A 12,165-nucleotide genomic window follows, 5' to 3' on the forward strand; every position below is an offset into this window, starting at 1 on the left:
CTTACCTATTGCAGATTCAGTCTTCCCAGCCTGGTGCAGGTCTACAATTTTGTTTCTGGTGTCCTTTGACAGCACTTTGGTCTTGGCCATAGTGGAGTTTGGAGTGTGACTGTTCGAGGTTGTGGACAGGTGTCTTTTATACTGATAACAAGTTCAAACAGGTGCCAGGCAACAAGTGGAGGACAGAGGAGCCTCTTAAAGAAGTTACAGGTCTGTGAGAGCCAGAAATCTTGCTTGTTTGTAGGTGACCAAATGCTTATTTTCCACCATAATTTGCAAATAAATTCATTAAAAATCCTACAATGTGATTTTCTGGATATTTTTCTAATTTTGTCTGTCATAGTTTAAGTGTACCTATTCTGAAAATTACAGGCCTCTCTCACCTTTTTAAGTGGGAGAACTTGCACAATTGGTGGCTGACTAAATACTTTTTTGCCCCACTGTAAATATAAATGATAAAGGTACGTAGCTAATATTTCATCATATACATTCATATATTTACACACGTGCATGGAGCTCTGTGTGTTCTGTCTTTTATACAAATATGTCCAAATCGGCTCTAACATAACATATTTTCCCAGCTTTATTAAGAACTTTATCCCCGAGAGTGATAATTTCAGTAACCTAACTGCTTTAGCTCTGATGTGATCACCCCATAAATTTGTAAGAAAAGTTCCAAATGAATCTAATGCTATTGTTTGGATAACTTTGCTGCCCTTATTTCCTAAGGATATTGTCATGTATACTCCCAACACATATCAATTCATTCAATCGGACAGCTGGCAAAGATGTTCAATAATTCATCAATTTAAAGAACTCCATGCAGTTACTTACAATTAAATGTTTTTATTGTAACATAAACAACAATCAAATTTAACATAGAAACAAGCATTTAACATATTAACAAAACAAACAATTTCAAGTCAACCAACTTCACGTCAAGAAAAAATTGTCAGGTCCAACATTTTTGACACCCTTGATAAAGATGAGCAAAAAATACTAAAATAAATAACTATAACAAATATAGAGCTATATTATATGCTCCAAGAAAATATTATTTTATACTCAGAGAAATAGATTATATTTAACAACCAATAATTTCAAAAAGGCCAATCAACCAACACTTCCAATTATTATGTCATTGCAGGGCTACAGCATATTGATGCCATAAGTTAATGGTGCCACCTGTCAATGATTTTAGAAGGTGGGATAATGATGATTTAAATGGTTTCTCTGCCAGATCTGTCTACACTTGTAAGATTTCCAGATGCAATGTGTGCCCGACTACCTCCGGAGGTGGTAAGGAAGATCTGATCACAATCAGATCACAATGCGTCTTTTAATTGTCGACACCTGTCTGAAATGTGGGCACAATCAGAATGTGGACAAGATCGGGACAATGATGGATGTTAGAACAAGGTATAAACGGGGCTTTTGTCTCCTTTGCAACCTTGACCTTCTACCCCACCAAAACAAACTTCTCTGGGTTTATTTTGCTTTGGGAATCTTTCAAAACTTGAAAAACAAAAATAACTCCATACAGCACTGGCACCAACTGATTGTTGAATATGTATACATGGAACAAATCCCAATGACAACAACCCATCAAACAGCTGCATTCATTACGGTCTGGAATACATTACTAGTCCATCTGAATCTCATATCCAACTTATCAATTCAACCCCTTCATGTACACTCCAAAGTAAATGTCACTCGACTGTACAAAAGTTTTGTATCCCTACTTTGTGAGTTGTGTGTTGGTGGTTCTACCACAGGGTAAGAAGTGTGTCAAGTGCAGTAGCCAAGGGCCACAGATTGAAAGTAGTAAGCCTCCCCCTCCCAGAAGCCTCTTCACTATCAAGACCCTTGCAGTGCCTCCTCATGGCAACACATATGGTAAGTAGCTAACTTAATGCTCATGTTAAACTGCTTGCGATCTTGCAGCAGCAGTGGGCCACAGAGATATAATGTGCATGCCCACTCTCATGTGGACACACCCAACCACTGCCCCAGCTATGGGTTAATAGTTAAAGAGCTCCAAGCATCAAAGGGTGGAGTGGGACTCTGAGCGCAAACAGCCAACAGCAAATGTCAGGAGCATCTGTGCCCCCTGATGCTCCAGGACTTGGGGAGATTGAGGCATAAAAGATGGTACCTATTGGCCACTAGTTTACCAATTGTAGAAAATATTTTTTATTTATTTATTCCTATCCTAATATCCATTGATATGACTGGTTTCTATCAGTTATTCATAGAATTGCACCTGTGTCATGTAGGTAATTAGTCCAGACTCCTTAAAAAGTAGGGTTATTGTGAGTACACATGATATATAAGGAAATTATTTATCTGCAAATAAGCATGGAACTATGGTCAATGGATACAATGTCATATCTAAGGTCTAGACTGGATTGTATCAATACTATGTTGGGGTGTGGATAAGGCAATGGAGCTTAGATGTAAGAAGCGTGGGTTGTGTGAGAAATTGGGTTTAGGTGTTTACAGCCAAGCTGATGTGTGGTAGTAAATTACTGTTTTGTTTATTTAGAAGTACATGATATTCAGGAGATGTCGCCCTGCATCTCAATATTTGTTTTAATCTCTTTTAAGCCGCTGGGAGGAAGACCCCTCTTCCATCTAGAGAGTTTATAGCAAGATAGAGAAAATGGTTATTGCAGCTGACTCCCTTCCTGTAGTGGTGTAAAGTACTTAAGTAAACAAATATAAGAACTACTTAAGTATTTTGGGGGGTATCTGTAATTTACTATTTATATTTTTGACAACTTTTACTTCACTACATTCCTAAAGAAAGTACTCCATACATTTCCCCTGACACCCAAAAGTACTCATTACATTTCGAATGCTTAGGATCACAGGAAAATTGTCAAATTCACACACCTATCAAGAGAACATCCCTGGTCATCCCTACTTCCTCAGATCAGGTGGACTCACTGAACACAAATGCTTAGTTTCTAAATTGTGTTGGAGTGGGCACTTAGCTATCCATAATGAAAAATAAAGAAAATCGTGCCGTGTGGTTTTCTCAATATAAGGACTGTGAAATGAGTCTATTTTATTACTTAAGTATATTTTAGCAATTACATTGACTTTTGATACTCATAATTAAAACCACATACTTTTAGGCTTTTACTTAACTAGTATTTTAATAGGTGACTTTATACTTTAGTAATTTTCTATTAAGGTATCTTTACTTTTACTCAAGTATGACAATTGGGTACTTTTTCCCCATCACTCACTTCCTACAGTGGTGGCCTCTGTGCATCTTGCTGACCAGGCTCCACTAGTAAATCCTTCAGCAACAGGTTCTGAAGGACACGTTTTCCTGTGCTGTATGCAGAAGTGAGTGATCTCTGACCTCCTCACTGACTGCCACATTGAAAGCAGTGTGTAGGTCACACTAATATTTTGCAATTTGCATTTAATTTAGCTGAAAGTACTTGCACATCCAACATGACGTGTTACACACAGCAACAAGCACTTGCCATGCCTGATGGTCCTGGGCCAATTTTTCAGCCAAGACAGGCTCATGGTCTTCAAATAATTTGTATCTAGGCACAAGGCGAGACCCAAATGCAGACACAGGAGGCAGATGGTTGGAGTCTTACAATGTTTATTAATCCAAAGGGGTAGTCAAGAGAATGGTTGTGGACAGGCAAAAAGGTCAAAACCAGATCAGAGTCCAGGAGGTACAGAGTGGCAGACAGGCAGGCAGGTCAAGGCAGGCAGGTACAAAGTCCAGAAACAGCCAAGGGTCAAAATCAGGAGGACTAGAAAAAAGAAAATGCAAAAAGCAAGCGAACAAGAAAACTGCTAGTTGACTTGAAAACATACAGGACAAACTGGCACAGAGAGTGTGTTGTCAATAATGAGGACAGGTGAAACTGATCAGGGTGTGACACATTCGTGGTTGAATCAGAGGTATGGATTAAAGTTTAAAGGACAACAAAACCATGTTGTCTTGACACATTTGGTAAAGGGCAGTTGAAAGTACGCTCACCAAAGTATTCCATTCAGATCATACATACATAGCATTTCAGTTATATTTCAGTTATACCTTCATTCTTACATATTTATGGGGTGATCACATCAGAGCCAAAGCAAGGTAGCAGTTACTGAAATTATAAAGTTAATATACATGAAATAATAAATAATATTAAATTCACATCAACTGACAACTCTTGCGACTGGCATATCAACAGAGTTGATTGGAATTTGTTTCATTGCAGCTCATACAAAAACAGTATCACAAAATAAAATACAAAAAACTTACATAAAAGCATTAATTTAATGATGGAGGGCCTCTACATACATACAAGGCCTCTAATGACAAGCGCTCTACATACAAGGCCTCTAATGACAAGCGCTAACCAGAACAGTATGTCCTCACTAAAGTGCCAGTAGAAGGAATCTACAAGACTATTGAGACGCAGGCACAGTGTTTGTCCTCAAGGTGAGGAGGTATTGAAGGTATTGAAGGGTTGCCGGGAGGCGACGGGAGCGATGTCCTCATGGGCGAACATGAAGACATAGCTTGGTTTTCGTAGTATCAGGGACTGCAAGAAGTCGGCCATCATGGCACAGAGCTCCAGGTGCTTCCGCAGGTACGAGGCATGCTCCACCTTTAACTCGTCCTGTAATACACACATCGGGTCATGTTGGACACTTAGGGGTTGGTGGTTTAAGATTACGGGGCTAGGTGAGAGTAGGGGGTAATGGCAGGCTGTAGGGAAAGACTAATGTGTCATCTTTTTGTCCAGGAACTTGGAGTGAATCTGCATGTCCTCCTCCCACACCAGACGGCTCTTTAAAACACTTGCTTAGCGTCCCTCAACTCTGACACACATACATGTAAATAGAGGAACATTCCTAATAGTGTGTGTCTGTGTATCTGTGTATGTGTGCAAAAACTGTGTGTTTAGGGAGGGAGCAGCTGGAGCCTCATCTTGACGGGAAATCCCAACTGCACTCGGCTGGCCAGGTACCTAAACAGGAAATCACACAGGGAAAAAGATGGCAAGAGCAGTGGTGCCCTGCATGTCCCGGGTTACCCTGGTGTAGGCTGGGTGACTGTAAAAGCACTTGGTGCCAACTGAAAAGAAAATGCCATATATAATTTTGATTAATTGTATAAGTGATGTCTACTTACCTATCAGGTAGAAAGTAGCTGTGCCAACACTGCCAAGTGGCTGGCATATCCTCCACTGAGTCCACTGTTCTCCCAACCCCAAACACATCCACCACTTTCACTCCCACAGTCTGGCGTTTGCACCCCAGCTCCCTCTGACCAGTATGACCCACCAGACTCTTCACACTTTTGGGCAGAAGCGAGATGCATTCAAACACAACTAAGAACACACATCAACTTCATAGAGCAGTGAACACACTTATCTCACAAAAACACAAGTATTATGAGTAGGGCAGACTAAAACAACCGACGCACACACACGGATGAACGCACTCAAATATGTGGAGGTTGAGATGGGTGTCCTGGTGAAAGGAGAGAAATGTCATGTTTTTCGGCAAGTTCTTCCTCAGATGGAGCAGCATCAGAAGTAGCAGGCTGGAACCCTCACACACTAACCCCTTCAGAGCACATCGGGGAAACACTCACTCTGCTCCCTTACATCACACACCTGAGATTTTTTCTTTAATGAGTCTGACATGAAGGAAATACTGCTTCTCCAAGACCTGGCCCAAATCCCCGTCATTCACGTGAAGAAAAGACGGAACTACAAGGGGCGAAGATCGGGTGCCTTGTTAGAAATCGTTGGCAAGTGGGTAACCCGCCTTTACCATCTGTTCTATTGGCCAACGTGCAATCACTAGAAAATAAACTGGATGATCTCAGTTCAAGACTATCCTATCAACGGGACATTAAAAACTGTAATCTCTTATGTTTCACAGAGTAGTGGCTGAACGACAACATGGATAATATATTTGGCTGGGTTTTCCGTGCATCAGCAGCACAGAACAGCTACGTCTGATAAGACGCGGGGTGGAGGTGTGTGTTTATTTGTCACTAAACCCTGGCACTAAAACCACACTCAACGAGCTGTATAAGGCCACAAGAAAATGTTCATCCAGAAGCGGCGCGCCTACTGGCCGGGGACTTTAATGCAGGCAAACTTAAATCCGTTTTACCTCATTTTTACCTGCATGTCCAATGTGAAACCAGAGGAGAAAAAAACTCTAGACCACCTTTACTCCACACACAAAGACGCATACAAAGCTCTCCCTCGCCCTCCATTTGGCAAATCTGACCATAATGCTATCCTCATAATTCCTGTTTACAAGCAAAAACTAAAGCAGGAAGTACCAGTGACTCGCTCAATACGGAAGTGGTCAGATGACTACTACGCTACAGGACTGACTTGCTAGCACAGACTGAAATATGTTCCTGGATTCATCTAATGGAATTGAAGAGTATACCACCTCAGTCAATGGCTTCATCAATAAGGGCACAGTGACCGTATGTACAGTGGCTTGCGAAAGTATTCGGCCCCCTTGAACTTTGCGACCTTTTGCCACATTTCAGGCTTCAAACATAAAGATATAAAACTGTATTTTTTTGTGAAGAATCAACAACAAGTGGGACACAATCATGAAGCGGAACGTCATTTATTGGATATTTCAAACTTTTTTGACAAATCAAAAACTGAAAGATTGGGCGTGCAAAATTATTCAGCCCCTTTACTTTCAGTGCAGCAAACTCTCTCCAGAAGTTCAGTGAGGATCTCTGAATGATCTAATGTTTACCTAAATGACTAATGATGATAAATACAATCCACCTGTGTGTAATCAAGTCTCCGTATAAATGCACCTGCACTGTGATAGTCTCAGATGTCCGTTAAAAGCGCAGAGAGCATCATGAATAACAAGGAACACACCAGGCAGGTCCGAGATACTGTTGTGAAGAAGTTTAAAGCCGGATTTGGATACAAAAAGATTTCCCAAGCTTTAAACATCCCAAGGAGCACTGTGCAAGCGATAATATTGAAATGGAAGGAGTATCAGACCACTGCAAATCTACCAAGACCTGGCCATCCCTCTAAACTTTCAGCTCATACAAGGAGAAGACTGATCAGAGATGCAGCCAAGAGGCCCATGATCACTCTGGATGAACTGCAGAGATCTACAGCTGAGGTGGGAGACTCTGTCCATAGGACAACAATCCGTCGTATATTGCACAAATCTGGCCTTTATGGAAGAGTGGCAAGAAGAAAGCCATTTCTTAAAGATATCCATAAAAAGTGTCATTTAAAGTTTGCCACAAGCCACCTGGGAGACACACCAAACATGTGGAAGAAGGTGCTCTGGTCAGATGAAACCAAAATTGAACTTTTTGGCAACAATGCAAAACGTTATGTTTGGCGTAAAAGCAACACAGCTCATCACCCTGAACACACCCTACCCACTGTCAAACATGGTGGTGGCAGCATCATGGTTTGGGCCTGCTTTTCTTCAGCAGGGACAGGGAAGATGGTTAAAATTGATGGGAAGATGGATGGAGCCAAATACAGGACCATTCTGGAAGAAAACCTGATGGAGTCTGTAAAAGACCTGAGACTGGGACGGAGATTTGTCTTCCAACAAGACAATGATCCAAAACATAAAGCAAAATCTACAATGGAATTGTTCAAAAATAAACATATCCAGGTGTTAGAATGGCCAAGTCAAAGTCCAGACCTGAATCCAATCGAGAATCTGTGGAAAGAACTGAAAACTGCTGTTCACAAATGCTCTCCATCCAACCTCACTGAGCTCGAGCTGTTTTGCAAGGAGGAATGGGAAAAAATTTCAGTCTCTTGATGTGCAAAACTGATAGAGACATACCCCAAGCGACTTACAGCTGTAATCGCAGCAAAAGGTGGCGCTGCAAAGTATTAACTTAAGGGGGCTGAATAATTTTGCACGCCCAATTTTTCAGTTTTTGATTTGTTAAAAAAGTTTGAAATATCCAATAAATGTCGTTCCACTTCATGATTGTGTCCCACTTGTTGTTGATTCTTCACAAAAAAATACAGTTTTATATCTTTATGTTTGAAGCCTGAAATGTGGCAAAAGGTCGCAAAGTTCAAGGGGGCCGAATACTTTCGCAAGGCACTGTATATATCCCGACCATAAGCCATGGATTAGAGGCAACACCCGCACCGAGCTAAAGGCTAGAGGCTAAAGGGTAAAGGCTAGAGCTGCCGCTTTCACAGAGCGTGATACTAATCTGGATGCTTATGAGAAATCCCGCTATGCCCTCAGACGAACCATCAAACAGGCAAAGCGACAATAAAGTACTACGATTGAATCCTACTACACCGGCTCTGACGCTCATCGGATGTGGCAGTCCTTGCAAACTATTACAGACTACAAAGGGAAACCCAGACGCGAGCTGCCCAGTGACGCGAGCCTACCAGATGAGCTAAATGCCCTTTATGCTCGCGTCGAGACAATCAACACTGAAGCATGCATGAGAGCACCAGCTGTTCCGGACGACTTTGTGATCATGCTCTCCGTGACCGTTGTGATCAAGACCTTTAAACAGGTCTTCACAAGGTCGCGGGGGCCGATGGGTTACCAGGACATGTACTCAGAGCAGGCGTGGACCAACTGGCAAGTGTCTTCACTGACATTTTCATTCTCTCCCTGACCGAGTCTGTAATACCTGCATCTGGATAAGAGCGTCTGCTAAATGACTTAAATGTAAATGTTTCAAGCAGACCACCATAGTCCCTGTAACCTACCTAAATGACTACAGCCCCGTAGCACTCACCTCGGTAGCCATGAAGTGATTTGAAAGGATGGTCATGGCTCACATCAACACCATCATCCCCGAAACCCTAGACTCACTCCGATTCACATACCACCCCAACAGATCCACAAATGACGCAATCTCAAACGCATTCCACACTGCCCTTTCCCACCTGGACAAAAGGAACACCAATGTGAGAATGCTGTTCATTGACTACAGCTCAGCGTTCAACAGCCAACACAAAGCTCATCACTAAGTTAATGACCCTGGGACTAAACACCTCCCTCTGCAACTGGATCCTGGACTTCCTGATAGCTCGCCGTCAGGTGGTAAGGGTATGCAACAACACATCTCCCATACGAATCCTCAACACGGGGGCCCCTCAGGGGTGCGTGCGTAGTCCCCTCCTGTACCCCCAAACACCATCATTAAATTTGCTGACGACACAACAGTGGTAGGCCTGATCACCGTCAACGATAATCAAATGGCCTCCCGGACTATTTACATTCCCCCCCACTTTGTTTTTACACTGCTGCTACTCGCTGTTTATTATCTATGCATAGTCACTTTACAAATTACTTCGACTAACCTGTACCCTCGCACATTCACTCGGTACCGGAACCAAAGGCAGTGACATATTTAGGGCAGATTATCAAGAAGGCGATGGAGTCCGGGTGAGAGATGACGTGCAGGTGCGTGTAACGATGGTGACAGATGTGCGCCATAACGAGCAGCCTGGTGACCTAGAGGCCGGAGAGGGAGTACAAGTGACACAACACATATGACGAATACAATTTGATTTGACAGCTTATAGGGAGGAGGTCAGAGACCTTGAAGTGTGGTGCCAGGAAAACAACCTCTCCCTGAACGTGAGCAAAACAAAAGAGCGGATCGTGGACTACAAAAAAAGGCAGGCTGAACACGCCCCCATTCACATCGACGGGGCTGTAGTGGAGTGGGTTGAGAGATTCAAGTCCATCGGTGTCCACATCACCAACAAACTACCATGGTCCATACAGAACAAGACAGTTGTGAAGAAGGCACGACAACACCTTTTCCCCCTCAGGAGACTGAAAAGATTTGGCATGGGTCCCCAGATCCTCAAAAAGTTATACAGCTGCACCATCAAGAGCATCCTGGCCGGTTGCATCACCGCCTGGTATGGCAACTGCTCGGCATCAGATGTTCGGCATTTGTTAGCTAATCCAAGTTTATCATTTTAAAAGGCTAATAGATCACTAGAAAACACTTTTGCAATTATGTTAGCACAGCTGAAAACTGTTGGTCTGATTAAAGAAGCAATAAAACTGGTCTTCTAGATTAGTTTGTGGGTTCGATTACGGGCTCAAAATGGCCAAAAACAAAGAACTTTCTGAAACTAATCAGTCTATTCTTCTTCTGAGAAATGAAGGCTATTCCATGCGAGAAACTGCCAAGAAACTGAAGATCTCGTACAATGCTGTGTACGACTCCCTTCACAGAACAGCGCAAACGGGCTCTAACCAGAATAGAAAGAGGAGTGGGAGGCCTCGGTGCACAACTGAGCAAGAGGACAAGTACATTAGAGTGTCTCGTTTGAGAAACAGACGCCTCACAAGTCCTCAACTGGCAGCTTCATTAAATAGTACCCGCAAAACACCAGTCTCAACAGTGAAGAGTTGACTCCGGGATGCTGGCCTTCTAGGCAGATTTGCAAAGAAAAGGTTATATCTCAAACTGGACAATAAAAATAAAATATTAAGATGGACAAAAGAACACAGACACTGGACAGAGGAACTTTGCCTAGAAGGCCAGCATCCCGGAGTCGCCTCTTCACTGTTGACGTTGAGACGGGTGTTTTTGGGAACACCTACACATTCAAGGGTTTTTCTTTATGTTTACTATTTTCTACATTGTAGAATAATAGTGACGACATCAAAACTATGAAATAGCACATGTAGTAACCAAAAAGTAACCAAATAGCTACCCTTTGTAACCAAATAGCCACCCTTTGCCTTGATGAAAGCTTTGCACACTCTTGGCATTCTCTCAACCAGCTTCACCTGGAATGCTTTTCCAACAGTCTTGAAGTAGTTCCCACATATACTGAGCACTTGTTGGCTGCTTTTCCTTCACTCTGCGGTCCGAGTCATCCCAAACCTTCTCAATTTGGCTTAGGTCGGGGGATTTTGGAGGCTGATGCAGGACTCCATCACTCTCCTTCTTGGTCAAATAGCCCTTACACTGCCTGGAGGTGTGTTGGGTCATTGTCCTTTTGAAAAACAAATAATAGTCCCACTAAGCCCAAACCAGATGGGATGGCTTATCGCTGCAGAATGCTGTGGTAGCCATGCTGGTTAAGTGTGCCTTGAATTCTAAATAAATCACAGACAGTGTCACCAGCAAAGCACCCCCACACCATAACACCGATTCCTCCATGCTTTACATTGGGAAAAACATATGCTGAAATCATCCGTTCAACCACACCGCGCGGCTCACAAAGACACGGCGGTTGAAACCAAAAATCTACAATTTAAACTCCAGACCAAAGGACACATTTCCATCGGTCTAATGTCCATTGCTCATATTTCTTGGCCGAAGCTAGTCTCTTCTTCTTATTTGTGTCCTTTAGCAGTGGTTTCTTTGCAGCAATTCAGCCATGAAGGCCTGATTTACGCAGTCTCCTCTGAACAATTGATATTGAGATGCGTCTGTTCCTTGAACTCTGTGAAGCATTTATTTGGGCTGCAATTTCTGAGGCTGGTAACTCTAATGAACTTATCCACTGCAGCAGAGGTAACTCTGGGTTTTCCATTCCTGTGACGGTCCTCATGAGAACCAGTTTCATCATAGCTCTTGATGGTTTTTGCAACTGCATTTGAAGAAACTTTAAAAGCTCTTGAAATGTTCCGTATTGACTGACCTTCATGTCTTAAAGTAATGATGGATTGTTGTTTCTGTTTGCTTAGTTGAGCTGTTCTTGCCATAATATGGACTTGGTCTTTTACCAAATGTCTTTACTGTCTTCTGTATTCCCCCCCGCCCCTACCTTGTCACAACACAACTGATTGCCTCAAACTTATTAAGAAGGAAATAAATTCCACAAATGAACTTTTCACAAGGCACACCGTTAATTGAAATGCATTCCAGGTGACTACCTCATGAAGCTGGTTGAGAGAATGCCAAGAGTGCACCAAGCTGTCATCAAGGCAAAGGGTCTCAAACAAATCAAAATATATTTTATATTTAACAGTTTTTTGATGACTACATGATTCCATATGTGTTATTTCATAGTTTTGATGTCTTCACTATTACTCTACAATGTAGAAAATATTACAAATAAAGAAAAACCCTTGGACCAGTAGCGTTCATGGAAAGATCATGTCATAAATGTTGAAACAAAGTGTAAGAAGGTGGTGGTGGTG

General features: G+C 42.4%; 1 pseudogene; it reads right to left on the minus strand.

Annotated features, from left to right (window-relative positions):
- Positions 1-4,459: 4,459 nt before the first annotated feature.
- Positions 4,460-11,008, minus strand: LOC135516984 (ciliogenesis-associated TTC17-interacting protein-like; annotated as a pseudogene).
- Between the last annotated feature and the right edge of the window lie 1,157 nt (positions 11,009-12,165).

This window comes from Oncorhynchus masou, chromosome 28 (genome assembly GCF_036934945.1).
Source record: "Oncorhynchus masou masou isolate Uvic2021 chromosome 28, UVic_Omas_1.1, whole genome shotgun sequence".
In the NCBI taxonomy this organism is placed as follows: domain Eukaryota; kingdom Metazoa; phylum Chordata; class Actinopteri; order Salmoniformes; family Salmonidae; genus Oncorhynchus; species Oncorhynchus masou.